We start from the raw sequence: 21,812 nt of genomic DNA on the forward strand, positions 1-21,812 counted from the left end.
TTACAGTTTGGGTAGAGAAAAATACAAGGTGGTTATTTTAGATTTGAAATGCTTTATTGAAAGCAATAATGCCCTGTACATTTTTTCTGACGGATTTTGTTTTATACTGGTGTTGCATACACACGGTCGGACAAAGTTGTTGGAAAATCCGATCGTTCGGAACGTGATGACGTTCGCTCGTTACGACGGGACTACGTTAAGTCTAGTAGCCAATAACTTTGGTCTCGTAATTTGATCTGAGAATGCGTGGCACTTTGTCCAATCGGAATTCTCTACAAACAATCGGAAAAAGTCTGATCAGATTTTTTTGACGGAAAATATTAGATCCTGCTCTCAAATTTTTTCCATCTGAATTTCTGATGGAAAAAGTCTGATAGAGCCCACACATGATCGGATTTTCCAACAATATAATCCAATCGGACCTTTTTTCTTCGGAATTTCCGACCATGTGTACAAGGCATTAAAGTGGCTATAAACCCTTACATATACCCTGTGAAGAGACTAGCCTCAGGTGATACATAGAGATTAAACAAATCCTCCTACATAAATTGTACCTTTTTATCCGAAGTATTCTCTTGAGCTGTCAGAAAACAGGCTGAAGTAACACTCTGAAAAGCTCAGTGAGGAGCGCTCTGAAGGATTGGACAATAGGGACACCGATCCCTCCTTCATACAGCACACAGGAACAGTGACTCATGCAGATGGCAGAGAAATGAGGCAGCAGACAGAAATTACACTTAGTGCTCTGAATTGAGAAGTACACACTATTGAGGTATATGCTTTTTTTATATTTCATGTCTGGGGTTTACAACCACTATAAGAAGCATGTTTTGGGAGAATGCATTCTTTTCATCAAAAATTATAAAGTGACTTCCAAAAGGTAATTCATCCCTGATGGGACTCTAAAGGCATACTTTTATTGAATAATTTATTTGTGGGTCCCTCCCTTAAAACCTTTAGAACATTAAACTGGAATACAGTGTTTCTAACTTTGATCACCACAGATACTGGCAAATTTTGTACACGGTAACACACCTGTTACTGCTCCCTTGCCTTGGCATGCTGCTCATTATTATAAAACAACCAACACTAACATAAAAGGTAACTCACCATTTTATTCTATTCCTCATGATAAAGATGAATTTATTAAATCATCATCCATTGTAGCCTGGTAACAGGAGTTAGGGGTTGAATACCCTGCTGAGAGCTATCATGAGGCTCTGAGCGCCACTTATGCAGCAATTAGAAGCAAAGACTTATGGGGGTTATACCAGAAGTTCCTGCTACACTGGTATTTGACCCCTTATCACATTGCCAAGTTTTCACCACACATATCCTCCAACTGCTAGAGAAATGGTGGTGCCCCCAGCACTTTATTTCACATACTATGGGCATGCTCTTACCTTTCCAACTTTTGGCCAATGGATTTTCACACTATTGCGCAAGTGGTGAATTTAGTGATCCCTATATCCCTGGGAATAGCATTGCTCTCTTTGGGTATAGATACTGTCCCACCCTCCCTTAGAAGTCTAGTGACTTATATATGGTTGGCAGCTCACCTTACTCCAGTTAGGCACTGGAAAGACCCCAATATTGGAGAAGTGATGCAAACAACTAATCTACATGCCAATTATGAAATCCTCTTTGCATCATCTATTGGTAAATACCAAGAAGTCCTTAACATTTGGAAACCCTGATTAGAGCGGTACTATAGGTCCTCACATACTTGATTAATAAATATTACAAGGTTTGATTTCCTTAATGATATGCTTGATATGGTCCTTGCCTGTTCTTTCATCTTTGTTTACATGACTGTTCTTTGTCTGATTCCCTACTTTGCCCTGGGATTTAAACAGGTTTGCACTAATTTTGTATGTGCCTACTGTTATACTCAATTCTTGTTTTTGTTGCCTTTTCAGGCAAAAAATATTTTTACTTTTTATAGAAAACTTTAATAAAGATATATTGAAAATAAAAGTCAATTCATCTATGAATATATATAAAAAAATGTGCTGAAGGGAAGTACATAAACATATGCTAAAGGAAGTTTTTAACTGCTTGGTCTGATAAAGGAAGGGGAAAAATAACAGACTTAGCCCTTGTACACACGATCGGAGATTTCAACGGAATATGTCCGATCGGAGCGTTTTGTCGGATATTCCGACTGTGTGTGGTCTGCATCGGACTGTTTCCGTCGGAATATCCGTCGGACCAAATTTTCCAACTTGCCGGAAAATTTTTCCGATAAAATGCTCCGTTTGGACATACTCTGATATGTAGAGAATTCCGATCGGACAAAGTGCAACGCATGCTCAGATCAAATTCCTACATCAAAGCTATTGGCTACTAGCCTGAACATAGTCCCGTCATAACGTTCCGAACAATCAGATTTTCTGACAACTTCGTCCAACCGTGTGTATGCAACAGTTTCGGACAAAATCCGTTGGACAAAATCCGACGGATTTGGTTGTCGGAATCTCTGATTGTGTGTACAAGGGCTTACTGGTTGGATTACCAGATAAAAAATAGGGAAAAAAGGCATAAAAAAGAAGATGAATGAAGCCTTTACATATAACAATTGTTAAGCTATAATACATTTTTATTTTTGTATTTAGTACTACTTTTTGTCTGTCCTGTAATGCTTCCAGAGGGGGCAGTTGAAACAGATAATATCCAGGATGTCTGCAGTGCGCTTCTCTGTTTGTTCCCTGACTCAGGAGTTGTACAAGTTCTGGATTGTGGGCAGGTCAGCACCAATGATTGTTTCTGCAGGCTAGATTAAAATTTTTACCAGCAAATCTATATAGGTAGGTTGAGGTTTATGAGCAGATGCAGGAAGTTCATCCTTTTCTGGGCTTTTTTTCAGGATTATGATGATGTTGGTTGTCCTTTTCAGGTCCTGGAAAATTATAGATTCCAGAAATCTTAAGGTTTCCATAGTCAAGACAGTACTGTTGAGTATAGTAAGATGGTTAAGCAAATGAAAAAGCGGAGGGGCTTCTCCTGAAATCCACTATCGTTTAAATGGTTTTGAGGGTGTTAAGCTCCAAGATGCTAAGACTACAGCATAGGGCCATCAGATCAATGTCATGCCTGTATGCTGACTTATTGGTATCTCAGATGAGACTGATGATGGTTGTGTCATCCCCATAATGTACCACCTAAACAGACAAATTCTATGAGGTACAGTCGTTCATATAGAGGTTGTTAGAAAATTAAACTATGACATTGTTAGCAAATTCAGTTTTTATAAGTATTTGTTTTCTTTCATCCAGTGGTGCTTGGAGCTGGTTTGAATTTCTTAATTACCTCACAGTGGTAAAGATGCATCCCTGTTACTCTATCTACAAAGAAATTCCCATTACTTGCTCAGAAGACCTGTCACAATGGGGAAAGTGGGGTCAGTGACTGTACAAATAACAGTTTTGTGAAAGTCCCAATATGCACTGTCAATTCAGTATGACTGTTGGCAGAACTGATGATAGTGGTGGAAGAGTCTAAATTGTTTAGGCTAACAATATATGCTGTCAGCTATTTGTTTTAGCATTTACTTTAATTCTTACACTTACCACCGTTCTCCAGAAAAGAAACACATATGTAACATTTGTGTCCATTTAAAAAACACTTCTCAATGTTTTCATGTCATAGCAACTCATTACTCTGATGTTCCTTAAATATTTATTAGTTCATGGTGCTGTTTATATAGCTAGGATGAAATTTTGACACTATACTCACTTTCTGCATCAATATTTTCCTCTCCTCTGCCATCAAGTCTTGAACAGTTTGTATATGAAGCAATACTGCTAACATAACCAAAGGATATTTTTAGGATGAAATTTCCTGGTAGCATCCAGTCTTATTAATTCAGTTTTGAATATTGCCTCCAGAGCAGGCTGTCAAATGTCAAGCCAAGATATATGCTGTGGTAACATTTGCCAAGTTCTTTTTAACATTTCTGTATTAATTAGTAGACATTCATATTGCTATAATATTTGTAACTTTTATATATCTAACTAATATTTTGTGACGGAGTGATTAGCTATTATGACTATAATAAAATACTCAGAGTGCACAAACCAATAAAATCGGATGATCTGTCTATGTACTGTGAGTGTATTGTGACTGAGCGTGTGGTCTGTGTGCTGTTACCGAATGTGAAGCCTTTCTGTGGGCAGTGACTGAGTGTGTGGTCTGTGTGCTGTGTACTGAAAATGCAACATTTCTGTGGTCTGTCTGTGTGCTGTGACTGAATGCACAAACTTTGTGTTATGACTGAGTGTATGGTTTGTCTGTGTGTTGTTACTGTACGCACAACCTTTCTGTGGGCTGTGACTGATCATGTGGTATGTCTGTGTGCTGTGGCTGATATGCAACCTTTCTGTGGGCTGTGACATAGTGTATAGTCTGTCTGAGTGCTGTTACTGTACATGTATACTCTTTTGGGTTGTGACTAAGTGTGTGGTCTGCCTGTGTGCTGTATTGAATGTACAGCCTTTCTGTGGGCTGTGTCTGAGTGCGTGGTCTGTCTGTGTGCTGTTACTGAATGTGTGGCCTTTCTGTGGGCTGTGACTGAGCGTGTGGTCTGTCTGTGTGCTATGACTAATGTGCAACCTCTGTTTAGACTCTGAGAGTATGATCTCTGTGTGTGCTTTTACTGAATGTGGGGCCTTTCTGTGGGTGGTGATTGAGTGTGCAGTCTGTCTGTGTGCTGTTACTGAACGTGCAGCCTATGTGTGGGCTGTGACTGAATGTGTGGTCTGTCTGTGTGCTGTTACCGAATGTGCAGCCTTTCTGTGGGCAGTGACTTTGTGTGCAGTCTTTATTTTTTAGGTTCATTTACATTGATTCTGACTGCAGATACATTTTCTTAGTGCCTGCGTGCACTCCCTTTTATGTGTGTTGTAAGTGGGGGTTGCCCAGAAATTGTATTTCCTTTGTCTATAGAGCCTGTGTACAGGACGTCACAGGGTAAAAGATGACAACAAAAAGGAAGAAGAGTAGTAGACACTTTGCAAGGGAATGTAACATTGACTGGCCATTCACATGTTTTTGCATGCTGATGTGTTAAACTGCCTTTCAGCTTCAATGGGCTGTAACACATACTATGCACTTGAAAATAGAACTTTTAACACAGACCAATGCAAGGGGCACCATGTGTTGTGTCTCACTGGATTATGTTGCAGTGTACATGTACTTTGGAGGTGTGTTTTGGTGCCAATCATCATGAATGGCCCATGTAACGTGAGTTATCAAAGTGAAATGGTAAGAAAAGACCCTTATGAGGAGAGTGTATGTGGGGCACAACACTGAGGAGGAGAGCAGAGAAAGAGAGGTTTGAGACTGAATAGATAAAAAATGCCTTCTGTGCATGGCAGGAAAAAGGGAGAATCCTTCTCTCACAGAGAGGATGTGAAATGGAGTGGCCACCTCACTGCTGGCATAGGAATAGGAAAGTTAGGTTAGGATAGTGTGGCATAGGATCGAATAATAAAAATAATTATATTATCTGATTCTGTTTAGGTTCCAATGTATTCACCATTTACTGTATGCCTCTTGACACCATTGTTAGATGATTGACACAAACTAAGGCAAACTTGCAGGATTGTAAAGGTTAAAGAAATATATAAGCATTATTTTTATTTTTATTTTTTTACAAGAAATACACAAGCATACATGTACACATTTTCAGACTTATTGAAAGGGTAGAACAGGTGTAAGCATATTAGAAGAGAGGCATTAGGCTGAAGATAGTATAATGAAATGTTGTTAGAAGTGCACCATGCTGTGCTTTGTGCAGTAGCAGCAGTCTGTCTCATTTACAAACACTTATCTTTCTGCAGTTCAGATTTCCTTGCTGAGTTGATATATTCCACCCAGTCTTTTGAAAAACAAGAAAAAAAATAAAAAAACAATATATATATATATATATATATATATATATATATATATATATATATATATATATATATATATATATACAGTATATCACAAAAGTGAGTACATCCCTCAAATTACACTTTGCTACAATGTAAAGTAGTGAGTGTACAGCTTGTATAACAGTGTAAATTTGCTGTCCCCTCAAAATAACTCAACACACAGCCATTAATGTCTAAATCGCTGGCAACAAAAGTGAGTACACCCCTAAGTGAAAATGTCCAAATTGGGCCCAATTAGCCATTTTTACTTCCCGGTTTCATTTGACTTGTTATGCCATGTACACACGACCAGACTTTTCGACGGACTAAGTCCAACGGTCTTCCCGATGGACTTTCAGCGGAGTTCTGAAGGACTTACAGAACGATGGCCACACATAAGCACACCAAATTCCGACGGATTCAAACATGATGAAGTACGACCAGACTAGAATAAGGAATTTCATAGCCAGTAGCCAATAACGGTCCTAGTGTCGGTTTTCGTCCATCGGACTAGCATACAGACTAACAGATTTTTCAACCGGATTCAAGTCCGTCGGAAAGATTTGAAACATGTTTTAAATCTAAAGTTTGTCTAATTTTTAGACAGCAAAGGTCAGATGAAGCCCACACATGATCGAATTGTCCGGCGGATTCATTCCATCGGACCTAGTCCGTCGAAAAGTTTGGTCGCGTATACGCGGCATTAGTGTTACTAGGTATCATGTGTGAATTGGGAGCAGTTGTGTTAAATTTGGTGTTATCGCTCTCACTCGCTCATACTGGTCACTAAAAGTTCAACATGGTACCTCATGGCAAAGAACTCTATGAGTATCTGAAAAAAAGAATGGTTGCTCTACATTAAAATGACCTAGGCCAAGGGTCTTCAAACGTTTTTAAACAAAGGGGCATTTTATTGTCCTTCAGACTTTAGGAGGGCCGCATTGTAGCCAGCAGGGGCAGAAAATTTCACGGCCCAGCATCCATGAGAATAAATATGGCCTCAGGGATGGTGGTCAATAGGAGTATTCCCCCTATTAGGAGGAGGAATAGTATTCCATCATTGGTATCGGGGAAAGATATAGTGTCCCATTGTTGGTATCAGTAGGAGGAATTGTGCCTCAAGGGCCAGATAAAGGCTAGCAAAGGGCCGCATCTGGCCTTTGGATTCCCCCAGCATAGGCTATAACAAGATCATATCCAGAGGTTGTTTTTGGGAAATAGATATATGATTGCTGCCAGCATTGCTGCAGAGGTTGAAGGGGTGGGGGGTCAGCCTATCAGTGCTCAGACCATACGCTGAGCACTGCATCAAATTGGTCTGCATGGCTGCCATCCCAGAAGAAAGCCTCATCCAAAGATGATGCACAAGAAAGCCCGCAAACAGTTTTCTGAGACAAAGATAAACATATTTGGTTCAGATGGTGTTAAGTGTATGCGGCGGCAACCAGGTGAGGAGTACAAAGACAACTGTGTCTTGCCTACAGTCAAACATGGTGGTAAGAGTGTCATGGTCTGGGGCTGCATGAGTGCTGCTGGCACTGGGGAGCTGCAGTTCATTGAGGGAACCATGAATTCCAACATGTAATGTGACTTACTGAAGCAGAACATGATCCCCTCCCTTTGGAGACTGGGCTGCAGGGCAGTATTGCAACATGATAAAGACCCCAAACACACCTCCAAGAGGACCACTGCCTTGCTAAAGAAGCTGAGGTTAAAGGTGATGGACTGGCCAAGCATGTCTCCAGACCTAAACCTTATTGAGCATCTGTGGGGCATCCTCAAACAGAAGGTGGAGGAGCGCAAGGTCTCTAACATCCACCACCTTTGTGATGTCGTCATGGAGGAGTGGAAAAGAACTCCAGTGGCAACCTGTGAAACTCTGCCCTGAACTACATGCCCAAGAGGGTTAAGGCAGTGCTGTAAAATAATGGTGGCCACACAAAATATTGACATTGACATTTTGAGGGGACAGCATATTGACACTTATACAAGCTGTACACTCACTACTTTACATTGTAGCAACGTGTCATATCCTCAGTGTTGTCACATTAAAAAAAGATAGCATAAAATATTTACCAAAATGGGAGGGGTGTACTTACCTATGTTAGATACTGTATATATATATATATATATATATATATATATATATATATATATATATATATATATATATATATATATATATATATATATATATATAATAACCAAAAGTATTGGGACACCTGCCTTTATATGCATCGGAACTTTAATGGACCCAGTCTTCGTCTGTAGGGTTCAACCCTGATTTGGCCCACCCTTTGCAGCTATAACAGCTTCAACTCCTTTGTAAGGCGGTCCACAAGGTTTAGGAGTGTGTCTATGGGAAGATTTGACCATTCTTCCAGAAGCACATTTGAGGTCAGGCACTGATGTTGACGAGAAGGCCTGGCTCCCAGTCTCTGCTTGAATTCATCTCAAAGGTGTTCTATCGGGTTGAGGTCAGGACACTGTACAGGTCAGTCAAGTTCCTTCACCCCAAACTCACTCATCCATGTCTTTATGGACCTTGCTTTGTGCACTGGTGCACAGTCATGTTGGAACAGGAAGGGGCCATCCCTAAACTGTTCCCATAAAGTTGGGAGCATGATTTTGTCCAAAATGTCTTGGTATGCTGATGCCTTAAGAGTTCCTTTCACTGAAACTAAGGGGTCAAGACCAACCTCTGAAAAACAACCCCACATCATAATCCCCCCTCCACCAAATGATTTGGACAAGTGTACAAAGCAAACATGGGCTTGCACAGAGTCTTAACCTTAGCCCAAAAGAACACCTTTGGGATGAATTAGAGCGAAAACTGTGAACCAGGCCTTCTCATCAAACATCAGTGCCTGACCTCACTAATGCACTTTTGGAAGAATGGTCAAACATTCCCATAGACACACATCACTTCTAAACCTTGTGGGCAGCCTTTCCAATAGAGTTGAAGCTGTTATACTTTTGGTAATGAGAGAGAGAGAGAGAAAGAGAGAGAGACTGTATATGGATCAGTGGTAGACCATGCGGAAGACAGAGGTATCAAGGAGGTTAAAGCAGGATTGCCCGGAACTTTTATTCAGCAAGACAGCAACAAACACCATTTCAGTGCAAGAGAGAAACTTATAGTATAGCTAACAAAACATGTGCTTGTCCGGGCAAGTAACAAAACTTAGCAAAGTTTCTGACTAACAGGGTGCCCCCAGTAGGCTCCCCAAACAAATAAACAGCATGCATACTTTTTAGTATTTTGTCAGCAGACAGCCTTTTCACACAGCAGCAGGCTTTTATAGCAGAGAGAGAGGGAGACCTGAGCTTCTTAATATGGATATTTTTATAAACTTACATGTTTGCGTTAAAGAACTTGTTAAGAAGCTCAGCGGGTAGTAGATGTGAGAGTCAAAATGTGCATATAGCTTTCTATATCCCTGGATCTACTGAACATAATTTAAGCAAAAGTAATTTCTGTGTATGCACTTTTTCATCTTATGCTTCAATTGCTAAGGATTATGACATGATAGAATTACATTAACTTCTCTTTATCCCCTTTACATGAACTTAAATTTTAGTTTAGGCTGATGGTGGAATTTCCTGCAGTAGCATTTAAATGGAAAAAAAAAACAGTTCAGAAGTAAGCCAAAAAAAAAAATCACATCTGCAGTTTCTCCTGTCATCAGCCATATCATAGCACATGCACTTTTCCGAGCAGGTATGTACATAACATAACATGAAAAAGGTCAGGCAAAGTTGACATTTCCTTTGAAAGTAATTGCAGCTTCTTAGAATGGGATTCTCAATCCTCTGGTTCCAGCCATTTTGCATTTGTAAATAGGGTATGTCCTTAATAAATGATTTTTATATTGATACTAATGCTGTTGATTATCTCTAGATACAGTATAACATGAAGTAAATAATTACAAAGAACAAAGCTCATATAAAATTCTAATAAGTATGTAAATAGAATGTCATGAATTATGAGCAAAAACTGAACATTCTGCAGCCAGTACAGAGAATCTGTAGTTTTGTGACAGTAGCTGAATGATGACTCTCAGCATGTGCTGGCAATGAACAGCTTGCTCTGAGCTTGAAGTGAAGTATAACAAATGTTCTTGGATGCTACCTGTAAGGTAAAAATAAGTTGGCTTCACATACACATTTTTTCCTAATGATGTAGTTAGTACTTGATTACTCACCCATGGTGACAGCATATTAGCAACTATAATCTTATGCATGGTATTATTTTACCCCTACAGTGCTCCGTCCCTCTAAAATCCTTCAGCCATTAATTTATCTTTTGCATGCTCCTGTAAGTGGGAAAGGAGTTTTAAATCTAATCGTAAGGATATCATTATTCCTACATCTTAACTACTGGGTCATGATTTTAGATTTGGTATGATACAGCAGAGAGGGAAGACTGCTTGGGTTTTCTGCAGTAGCATGTTTTAAACCATGGGAATTGGTGAAACTTTTTTAAATTTCATGTTGGTTGTCTACAGTTCAGAGCAAGTGTACCTAAGTTATAATGGACACACAGCAATTTCTTCCTGCCATAGTTACTGTTCACCAGACTTTTTTTTGTTTTGCTGCCTACCTTTGCATGTTCTTGCTCACTCCTGTATTTGAATTCTTTATAATATAAAAAAAAAACAAAAAAAAAAAAAAAGCGTGAGAGGCCTCAGCTACAGTGCCCAGTAACTCAATCTCAACTACAATGGGGCAAAAAAGTATTTAGTCAGTCAACAATTGTGCAAGTTCTCCCACTTAAAAAGATGAGAGAGGCCTGTAATTGCCATCATAGGTATACCTCAACTATGAGAGACAAAATATGGAAACAAATACAGACAATCACATTGTCTGATTTTTGAAAGAATTTATTTGCAAATTATGGTGGAAAATAAGTATTTTCTCAATATCAGAAGTTAATCTCAATACTTTGTTATATATCCTTTGTTGGCAATGACAGGGGTCAAAAGTTTTCTGTAAGGCCGCGTACACACGGGCGGACTGTTTGCCCAACCTTGTCCGCTGAACAGTGTTTGGGCGGACAGTCCGCCCGTGTGTGGGCTTTCAGCGGACAGTTTCAGCGGACAGTTGGACGGACAAAGTCTTTCGGAAATTCCGAAAAACTGTCCGCTGAAACTGTGTTTGAGCGAACAGTCCGCCCGTGTGTAGGCTACTTTCGAAATGAGCAAACTGTTCCCGCTCGGAAAGTCCGCCCATTTCGAGCGCGTGTACAGGTAGGCGGGGCCCGCGAAGGAGACGTCGCGGGCTCCGCCGCCTGGAATGGGCTTAAAGGGGAACCCCAACGCCGAAAAAATCGGCGTGGGGGTTCCCCCAAAGTCCACACCAGACCCTTGTCCGAGCACGCTACCCGGCCGGCCAGGAAAGGGGAGCGAGCGAGCGCGCCCCCCCTCCTGAGCCGTACCAGGCCGCGTGCCCTCAACATGGGGGGGTGCCTTGGGGAAGGGGGGGCCGCGCGGCCCCCCCACCCCAAAGCACCTTGTCCCCATGTTGATGAGGACAAGGGCCTCTTCCCGACAACCCTGGCCGTTGGTTGTCGGGGTCTGCGGGCGGGGGGCTTATCGGAATCCGGGAGCCCCCTTTAATAAGGGGGCCCCCGGATACCGGCCCCCCACCCTATGTGAATGAGTATGGGGTACAATGTACCCCTACCCATTCACCTGTAAAATAAAGTACAAAAAAAAACACAACACAGGGAAAAAATATTTTATTGCACAGCTCCGGGGGTCTTCCGTCTTCGGGGGTCTTCTCGCCGGACTCCTCCGCTATCTTCTTGTAGCTCTTTTACTAGCGGAGGAGCCCGGCTTTCTTCCTCCCCGCCGCCGGCCTCTTCTCCCGACTTCGGGGGTCTTGTCCCCCTCTTCGGTTCTTCTGCCGGGCCACCGCGCCTTCTTGTAGCTCTTTTGCAGGCGGTGGCCCGGTCTTCTGTCGCCGCTGCCTTCCGTTCTTCTGTCGCCGCCTTCGGTTCTTCTGCCGGGCCACCGCGCCTTCTTGTAGCTCTTTTACAGGCGGTGGCCCGGTCTTCTGTCGCCGCTGTCGTCGCCGCCGCCGCCGCCGCCGCCGCCTTCCGTTCTTGTTCTTGTTCTTGTTCTTCTTCTTCTCCTGGAGATGTTGACTCGACGAGCTCTCCGGCCGGAATGCCAGAGCCGCGCTGAGTGGTCACTTATATAGTGACAATGGGGCGGTGTCACATGGTATATGTCACATGGGTTGGTCACATGGGTTGATGTCACATGGGGACTATGACATCGTAAGGGGGCGGGGTCACCATGTGACCAACCCATGTGACATATACCATGTGACACCGCCCCATTGTCACTATATAAGTGACCGCACAGCGCGGCTCTGGCATTCCGGCCGGAGAGCTCGTCGAGTCAACATCTCCAGGAGAAGAAGAAGAAGAACAAGAAGAAGAACAAGAACGGAAGGCGGCGGCGGCGGCGGCGACAGCGGCGACAGAAGACCAGGCCACCGCCTGTAAAAGAGCTACAAGAAGGCGCGGTGGCCCGGCAGAAAAACCGAAGGCGGCGGCAGAAGAACGGAAGGCAGCGGCGACAGAAGACCGGGCCACCCGGCAGAAGAACCGAAGAGGGGGACAAGACCCCCGAAGTCGGGAGAAGAGGCCGGTGGCGGGGAGGAAGAAAGCCGGACTCCTCCGCTAGTAAAAGAGCTACACACAGATAGCGGAGGAGTCCGGCGAGAAGACCCCCGAAGACGGAAGATCCCCGGAGCTGTGCAATAAAATATTGTTTCCCTGTGTTGTGTTTTTTTTTTGTACTTTATTTCACAGGTGAATGGGTAGGGGTACATTGTACCCCATACTCATTCACATAGGGTGGGGGGCCGGTATCCGGGGGCCCCCTTCTTAAAGGGGGCTCCCGGATTCCGATAAGCCCCCCGCCCGCAGACCCCGACAACCAACGGCCAGGGTTGTCGGGAAGAGGCCCTTGTCCTCATCAACATGGGGACAAGGTGCTTTGGGGTGGGGGGGCCGCGCGGCCCCCCCTTCCCCAAGGCACCCCCCCCCATGTTGAGGGCACGCGGCCTGGTACGGCTCAGGAGGGGGGGCGCGCTCGCTCGCCCCCCTTTCCTGGCCGGCCGGGTAGCGTGCTCGGACAAGGGTCTGGTGTGGACTTTGGGGGAACCCCCACGCCGATTTTTTTCGGCGTTGGGGTTCCCCTTTAAGCCCATTCCAGGCGGTGGAGCCCGCGACGTCTCCTTCGCGGGCCCCGCCTACCTGTACACGCGCTCGAAATGGGCGGATTTGCCTCCTTACGTGGGCGAGTCCGTTCATTTCAAAAGTTGAGCGAACTGTTTGGCAAACAGTTCGCTGAAACAGTCCGCTCGTGTGTGGGCAAGTCCGCTTATGCAAATTTTGAGCGGACTGTTTGCGGAAACTGTTTGACGAACAAGGTTGGGCAAACAGTCCGCGCGTGTGTACGCGGCCTAAGTCTTCACAAGGTTGTCACACACTGTTGCTGGTATGTTGGCCCATTCCTCCTTGCAGATCTCCTCTAGAGCAGTGATGTTTTGGGGCTGTCGCTGGGCAACACAGACTTTCAACTCCATCCGAAGGTTTTCTATGGGGTTGAGATCTGGAGACTGGCTAGGCAACTCCAGGACCTTGAAATGCTTCTTACGAAGTCACTTCTTCATTGCCCAGGTGGTGTGTTTGTGATCATTGTCATGCATTGTCATGCTGAAATCTTTTTAAGTGGTAGAACTTGCACAATTGGTGGCTGACTAAATACTTTTTTGCCCCATTGTATATACTGTAGGTTTAAGAAACAGTCAGGTGGTTTAAAGTGCATTGGTGGTTAGTATAAGTGGGTTGAGTTAGTATAAACCTAGTTGAGAATTATTTTTTTTCTAAAACCATTCAACAAGCACTTTTTTAAACTGTTATTTAGCCAATAAATGTGAACAATTACAGCAGAAAATACAAGGTGGTATCAAATGCACAAGGCTGCACGCACAGTCACAGGGAAAATTATTTATGAAAGGCAAATTCACTTTGCACTACAAGTGCAAAGAGCACTTGAAATTGCACTGAAAGTGCACTTGGAAGTGCAGTCACTGTAAATCTGAGGGGTAGATCTGAAATGAGGTGAAGCTCTGCAGATTTTATTATCCAATCATGTGCAAGCTAAAATGCTGTTTTATATTTTCCTTGCTTGTCTCCCTCGGATCTACAGTGAATGCATTTCCAAGTGCACTTTCAGTGCAAATTCAAGTGCACTTTGCACTTGTAGTTTGTACTTGTAGTGCAAAGTGGATTTTCCTTTTGTAAATAACCCCCATCGTTTGGTGCACATCTGGAGCTGTGCAACTGGTGCTATTCTCATCACGTGCATTACTACGTCTGCTAGTTCTTCATGGACAGCAAGTTAGAACAAGTTAAAACAACATAATTTAATTTCCACATCCCGCCCCACTATCCAAATTTGGCTCCTGTGTACTTGGCCCTCTTCCCTAAAATGAAGATCCAGCTCAAATGTCGTAATTTTGACACCATTGCAGAGATCCAGCATGAATTGCAGAAGGTGTTTGACACACTTTGAAAAGAAGACTTCCAGGACACATTTCAGAAGTGGCAGAAATGCTGGGAGTGCTGTATTGCTGTGCAAGGGGACTATTTTGAATGCGATAGTGTGTAAACGTGGATAAATAAAGAGCTAGTCTCGTAAAGTTTTGATACCACCTCAAATGCTATAGATATCATAATAATATTGATAATTTATTTATTACTTAAGGAGTACCATCCACCTCAAGGTTCAAGGAGTCCCCTTATCCCTCACTAAAATGCTGCATAGAAGTATCTGTGGGGGGAAGATATATTAGGTAATATACTCAGCTTTGTCTGACTTCCATGGTGCAGGTGGTGACATAAATATCCAGCTGATTAAATCCATGGGAATTCACAGTAGCCTAAATCTCTTTGAAAGACACTGCAGCATAGTGCAGGTTCATCTCCTCATGACATTTAAACTTCTAAATCTTCTCTTCTTTTAGACCAGAAGTAGGGTCACCCTCGCTTAGGCACTGCAGGAGTAAGTTAGATAAGGATTATCTAACATTTTTCCTCCAGAGGTCATTTTCTGCAGCGTTTTAGGGAGGGGACAACTTGAATAAGCAGACCTTTCAACTGAGGTGGAAGGTCCATTTTAAAGTGTATGCACAACCAAGTACATTTTTTGGGTGTTTTGAAGTGAATGATGAGGGGTTTTTAACTTATGTTATGTTCCTTTCTGTCTATGCCTCAGCTAGGTAGATCTACGTGTGTCTGTTGTGCCTGTAAAAGAAACTGATAGGTCCACAATGGTTGTTACCAAAGCAAACGTTAAGGGGAAATTTTGCAATAAGAACAAATATTCCAGTGACATCTATCTAAGAGGGTACATTTCCAAATTTTTTAGAGATTTTCTCTTACTTTCTGTTGTGTCTCTGGAACAGGAAGTAAAGGGAAATCTCCCCAATGGGACATGGACAGCAAAAATAATGAAAACGGGCATTTACCTTTCCCTATTATATTCAACATTTTTTTTCCAATAAAGCTTTTTATTGAGCAAAATTAAAGAACATATAAAGTAATGCAGCCGTTTGTGACTTAGATTCACATTACATATGCGCTCGGTGCAAATACATGTATAATATCATTAACAACTTCAACAACTGTTGCATTTGTGATTGAGTATTAATAATCTTTGTTAACTATGATGGAGCCCATTGTATTCAAAAAGCATTGCAAGAGTCAGGGGGCTTTATTAGATCAAAAAGAAAAAAATAGGACAGAAAATAAAGAGACATTGTGGGATCTAAATAATAAAAGGAAAAGTAATCAGAGAAATACACAGGTAGGGGTCAGGAATACCCCCTTGGGATTATTATGGTTATACTTCCAATCCCTTACTGGTGGGATATAGACAACAGATAGATAGTGGTCAAATGTCTGATATATATATATCTGTTGTCAGACTATCAAATGCTACAGAATATTTGAACTGGAACCAAGCTGACCATGTTTTATGGAACTGCTCGGAAGTTTAATTTGCTATAGCAAGTGTTTCTTCCATTTTCAGGATGTGGTTTACCGTGTGGGGCCCATTCTCTATGGGAAGGGGTCATTGACAGGTTCCAGTATTTGGGGACCAAAGACATTGTGGCAATCACAAGGTGTTTGGTCAGGGATCATTTGTATCTACCCAGACGCAGGTTAGAAATATGTAAAAGGCAACATGCATGGGTGTGAGTTAGTCTTGGTGTCTGTGGAGAGCCAATTTGCAGATTTTGCTCCAGTAGGAAGGGATTTTAGGGCACTCCAACCAAATATGAAACATGTCTCCTTTGGTTTCCCCACATCTCCAGCACAGATCCAAAGTCAACGGGTACCATTGTTTTATCTTTTCTGGCATTGCGTACTACTGTGACAGTAGCTTATAAGAGTTAGCTTGCAATCTTGTGCAAATCGAGCATTAATGTGCTAAAATGCATGCATTTTCCCATTGGGAATCTGTGTAGTGTTTTGGAAGAGCAGATTCCCATTGGCTTCTGAACCTGGCCGAGTCTGTAGCATCGGCTTGTTGGAGATGTGAGAACATTAGGGAGGTGTTTTTTTCAATCTGTTCACCAGCTTGGCAAACAAATTCAAAGTATGTAGAATCCCTGGTTAGATTGCCTTTCTTATCCAGTGCAAAAAGGTAATACTGTAATTGTCTGTAGTTCCAATGTGCAAAAACCAAAGGTGTGAAGTCACTCAGCAACTTTTCATATGTTAAAATCCTGCGTCCTATGTTCTGTACACTGCAAGGCTAGTGGGGGAGCAGCATCTTTCATGGTAAAAGCTTTCAAACCTATGCCTGGGGGAAAATCTGGGTTGTTGTAGAGCAGAGTAAGTGGCCCTGGGGATGTGGATGTGTAGTGCATCAGGGTAAGTTTATGAAAGATTTTTAGGGTTGCCCTAATTAATGGATGTTGCTTGAGACTCAGGGTGCATTTAGACCAAGGAATCCAAGGAGAGAATTTTAGAGGGAGTTCTGTGGAACTTTGTTCTAAGATATAAAAGACGAGGGAGTGTGGTCATTTTAACAATGGCCGCTCTGCCAAACCAGGAAAAATGTTTGAGTGACCAGTTAGTAAGATTCTGTTCTACCTGGCGAAGCATTGGTTCGAAGTTGTACGTGAAGATGTTAAGCATAGTTGTTAGCCAAATCCCTAAGTATTTGAGTTCATGTGGTACCCATTTAAAGGAATTGTTCTGTTGTGCATTTCCAAATGTGTTCAGAGATAGGGTGCAATAGGGTGAGATTCATGGCCTCAGATTTGTAGTAAAAGCCTGCAGTATTTTGGGGATAGAGATGTGTGGTTGTGAAAAAAAAAACAGAAGGTCATCTGCGTACGCAGCTATTTTGTAGATTTTTGTGTCGATCGCAAAACCTCAAATTGATTCGTTGATGTTAATTGTGCGGATAAATATTTCTAATGATAATATAAATAACAGAGTTGACAGGGGACAGCCTTGTCTAGTGCTGTTTTTAATGAAGACCGCTTCTGACAGGGTGCCGAACTTCATTAAAAACAGCGCCGCTTCCGACAGGGTGACTTCAGCTTGGCCATCGGATCCTGATATTGTGAGGAAATCTAAGGATGCATATGTGCTTTCATATGTGCTTTCAAACCTATGTGGGAACAAGTAGCTAGCCTTCAAATCCAGTTCTTCGCATTCGATGTATCAAATTAAGGGCCTTTGTAACGTTGTCCATTGCCTCCCGCCCAGGCATGAACCCAACTTGTTCAGGACCTACTAATTGTGGAAGAAATGTGTGTAATCGGTTAGCAACAATTTTGGCTACTAGATTCAGATTGAGATTGAGCAAGGATATGGGTCTGTAACTGGAGCAGTCTGTCGGGTCTTTACCTGGTTTGGGGAGTACTGTCACATGTGCCATTAAAAATGTGCTCAGTATTTGTCAGGAGTCCATTAAGAAGTTCAGCGTACGTAATAGTGGGGCTGCAAGAATGGTGGTAAATGTCTTATAATAATGAGCCATAAGACCATCTGGTCCTGGGCTCTTTCCAGGTTTGTGACTTTTTATAGCAGATAATAATTCCTCTGAGGATATTGGAGTCATCATTGGAAAAGGGTAGTCACCCCACTTTGCATCAAATATTTTTTAATTATGTGTATCTTATTACCCTGTAAGGCTAATGGTCTGTGCATGTGGGGGATGTTGTAAAGTTTAGAATAATATTTTTGAAAACGTTTGGCTTTTTTTCTGTGCAGTTATGTAGAGCACCATCTTAATCACTAAAATATTAGACGTTAATGAGGCTTCTTTTAGGGCTCTAGCCAGATATTTTCCCCATTTGTCCCCATGTTCATAATAGATCTCTTTTTTTAAGAAAAAAGGCACATTTGGCTTTAAAGTCTAGTAAATCCTGAAGGCTCTTTCGTGCTTCCAGGAGTTCCACCGTGGATTGTTTCCCTAAGGAGAGCTTCCCTAAGGAGAGCAGTAGCCAGTGTGGCAAGCTGTCATTCTAGTTGGCGTTGGGCCGCTAGTTTCATTAGTTCTCCTTTGAGGGCTCACTTATGTGCTTCCCAGATTGTTAGAGGGGAAAGGTCTTACGTGCAGTTTTCAGAGAAATAGTTGCACAGGGTGTCAGTCCTTTTTTGGAGTGCATCAGGATCTGTTAGTATGGAAGGGTTTAGTCTCTACATGCAAGATTTAGCGTGAGATTCAGGGGGTATCAAAGTGAACGAGATAGGCCCGTAATCAGAGTACATTTGTATGCCGATTCGGGCATCAAGCAAGGTCGAGAGGTCTCTTTGCATAATGAAAACGTAATCTACGTGAGTATACTTATCATGGAGTGCAGAAAAGTAAGTGTAATCCTTACCCTTTGGATTAACCATGTGCCAGGAGTCTATAAGGGTCAAAAATTGCAATGAAGTTTTGATGTGTTTCAAGATGCGGTATGCTAAACTAGAGTTCCCTGAGGAGGTGTCCTGTAGGGGGTTCAAGGCGACATTGAAATCTCCCCCAGGACAACGCATCCCAAGGCAAAACATTTAAGTTCTTCAATGAAATGCCTGCAAAACTAAACATGAGCCTTGTTGGGAAAATAGACACTTGCCATCCTTAAAGGTATGGATCCCCATGTACCTTTGAGGAGCAGGTATCTGCCCTCAGGATCAGCCAGTTGCTGAGTGACCTCAAACCCTGCTGATCTGCTAAGAAGAATAGACACCCCTTTGGTTTTGGCTGTACAATTAGTTGCATGGCATGCTTTAAGGAAATATTTGTGATGTAGTGTTGGAGTTTTTCCAGACTGGAAATGTGTTTCCTGCAAAAAGGGGAAATAGGGTTTCACTTTGGTAAGTTCCCTCAGGAGGGAAGTCAATTTTTCTGGTGAGTTTAACCCCCATACGTTATGGGATATCAAAGTGGGGCCCATACCTAAGGAGGAATATGCTATGATGTCAATGTGCAACTATACCTATGGGACAGCAATACAAAAAAAAAAGGGGGGGGGGGTGGTAAGATAGAAAAACAAGGAGAGAACAGGAAAAATACCCCATGCAGAGGCTAGAACTATAGAGATAAGGTATAGTATCTGCCTACAGCGGCTTTCGCTGTAGGCTCTTTTTCAAGTGTGGGCTGCAACTGTGTCAACTGTAGCCACACAGCACTGCCCACTTGAGGGGATATGTGTGAGCAGCTAGCTAGAGAGATAGCAAGTCAATATTTATCTATTTGTAAGATTCAAAAAACAGATATATTTGACCCGCAGTCAAAAAATTTCAACATTTTAAAATACAAATTCAATATAACCTCTGGCTCACGTGCACTAAGTGCACCATATGAGCAGACTAATTGTGGAACTAAGCACATGGCTATAAACAAAGGGAGGGAACGCAGTACTTATCGTGTTTTTTCCATAAGGCTTACCAGAAAACAAAGTGCCATTCTATAAAGTCTTAGTGGTTATTCAGCACCGATTGGGTAACCTAGGCCTAATGGGAGGAGTCCACATGTCGGGACAATGTTCTTCGGTTAAGGAAGTTTGTTGGCTGGTTAGCTAGTACCTTAGGTGCCCAGAGGAAAAATGTAGCTCCTTGAAGAGCAAAGTCTGAATATCTCCTGAGGGGGCAGAACCAATTTGCGGGTTAACGGATAATCTGGTTGAGCTGTTAAGTCTAAGGTAAACTTCTAGGTCGCTGGTGCCCCTTTGTCCCACAGTTTAGTGTATAAATGGGGAAAAAGAACACAAAAAAAACAAATCTTCCAATGGTAACTTGTGCTGTTTCCCCCCATATTGTAAGATTTGCATCCATGTAGTGGAGATGTCTTTGCCCTCTGTTGGAATGTCAAGGCCTATAGGTGGTTAACCAAACTGGTCAAACTGGGATGTCCCTGCAGAATCCCTGCAGGTGTCCGGCACTGATGTGCTATTAGGAAAGTCTCAGAGTAAGCAGAGGGGGAACTGCCGAGAGTCATAAACTCGGTGTCATTGCAGGTGCAGATGACAGACAAGAACTTATACAGAAAATCAGCGCATTAACTGTATCAAATGGGTAAACAAAAAAGCGATGTAAACAGAACGTTTCCCAGGGGATTTAATCATCCCCCCATGAGTGATCTCCTCATGTTCAGATTAGGTCATGACATCTAAGTTGCTTTGATCGTTTAGAGGAGAATGGTGAGAGGCTCCCAAGCCTGATTGTTTACCAAACTTGCACTTCTTCACCGGTGGTTTGGCCGGGGAATGTGTTTGGCGTGAGTACAGAGCCATGTTTGGCTCAAGGTGTGCAAAACTCAGCATACCAATCAGGTAAGTCTGTGTAAGGTATGTGTAGGTCTGTGCAGAAATCCGGTATTTCATCTTGCATTCACAGGATATATTGTTTCCCATGTGCAGTGGCTTGTGAAGCAAAAGGGAAGTGATATTTATATACTGTGCCTTTTTCTCTGAGATCATGAGATCATCCAGCAGGGGTCGTATGGCCCTTCTGTTCTGCAGGGTTATAGAAGACAGGTATTGATATAGAGCGATTGTGCTTTCATTGAATATAATTTGATCACTCTTTACAACATACTATTTCCCTGGGGGGAGCTGTATTGGGAGGTTTCATACTCAGAGCTCTGTGAGCCCTTACAAATTAAATGGGAGAGTCTGCAGGTTTTTCCATGACATTATTAAAGATGGATGCCAGGGATGGACGGAGCTGGTCAGGGCTAATGGATTCAGGAACCCCCGTACTCTAATATTATTCCTTCCCCCTCTAATATTGAGATCTTCCAGGTGTCTGTTGATCTCTATCAAGTGGGCAGAGTGAGCTGTCATGGTAGGTTCTAGGCAAATTATGGCTCTGCCCCTCCTGTTATCAGCTTTTTCTTTTTTGGCCATTTTTTCTGTTAAAGTCAGCAAGTCAACTTTCAAGTCAGTAATGACAGAAAAAAAAAAGTGTTTTCTATGTCAGCAGCTATGGTATTCATGTCTGCCAGTGTAAGGGGGTGACCAAGGTTCCTCTACTCTCTTACCGGATCCTCCATTGTGGATTGTGAGTCCTCACTGTATTCGTCCTCTCCCTGGGCCTGCGCCATCTTGCCCGGCGTGCTGCAGCCTTGACAAGATTGAAGCTTGAAAATGTCCTGGATATTGCAGGTAGAGGAAGCCACCAATGATCAGCCCAAACATGTCATCGGTGTCCCCGGTGTGTGCCTCAGCAGTCTGCTCATTCTGTGGAGCGAAGAAAGGGCTACAGGGCTGTGGGTCTCTCGGAGCTCTGTCTTCAGGCAGCCATCTCTGTTGCGCGCCAAGCCACATCCTTCTATTATATTCAAAGTTAAACAAAAGTGTTGGCTA

General features: G+C 42.7%; 1 protein-coding gene across 1 annotated transcript in view; it reads left to right on the plus strand.

Annotated features, from left to right (window-relative positions):
• Positions 1-21,812, plus strand: part of NALF1 (NALCN channel auxiliary factor 1) — a 648,204-nt gene that overhangs the window by 242,698 nt on the left and 383,694 nt on the right. The gene's annotated exons all lie outside the window — the stretch shown is intronic.

Source organism: Lithobates pipiens, unplaced genomic scaffold, assembly GCF_037356315.1.
Source record: "Lithobates pipiens isolate NorthernLeopardFrog02 unplaced genomic scaffold, aLitPip1_a1.2 Scaffold_16, whole genome shotgun sequence".
NCBI lineage: Eukaryota > Metazoa > Chordata > Amphibia > Anura > Ranidae > Lithobates > Lithobates pipiens.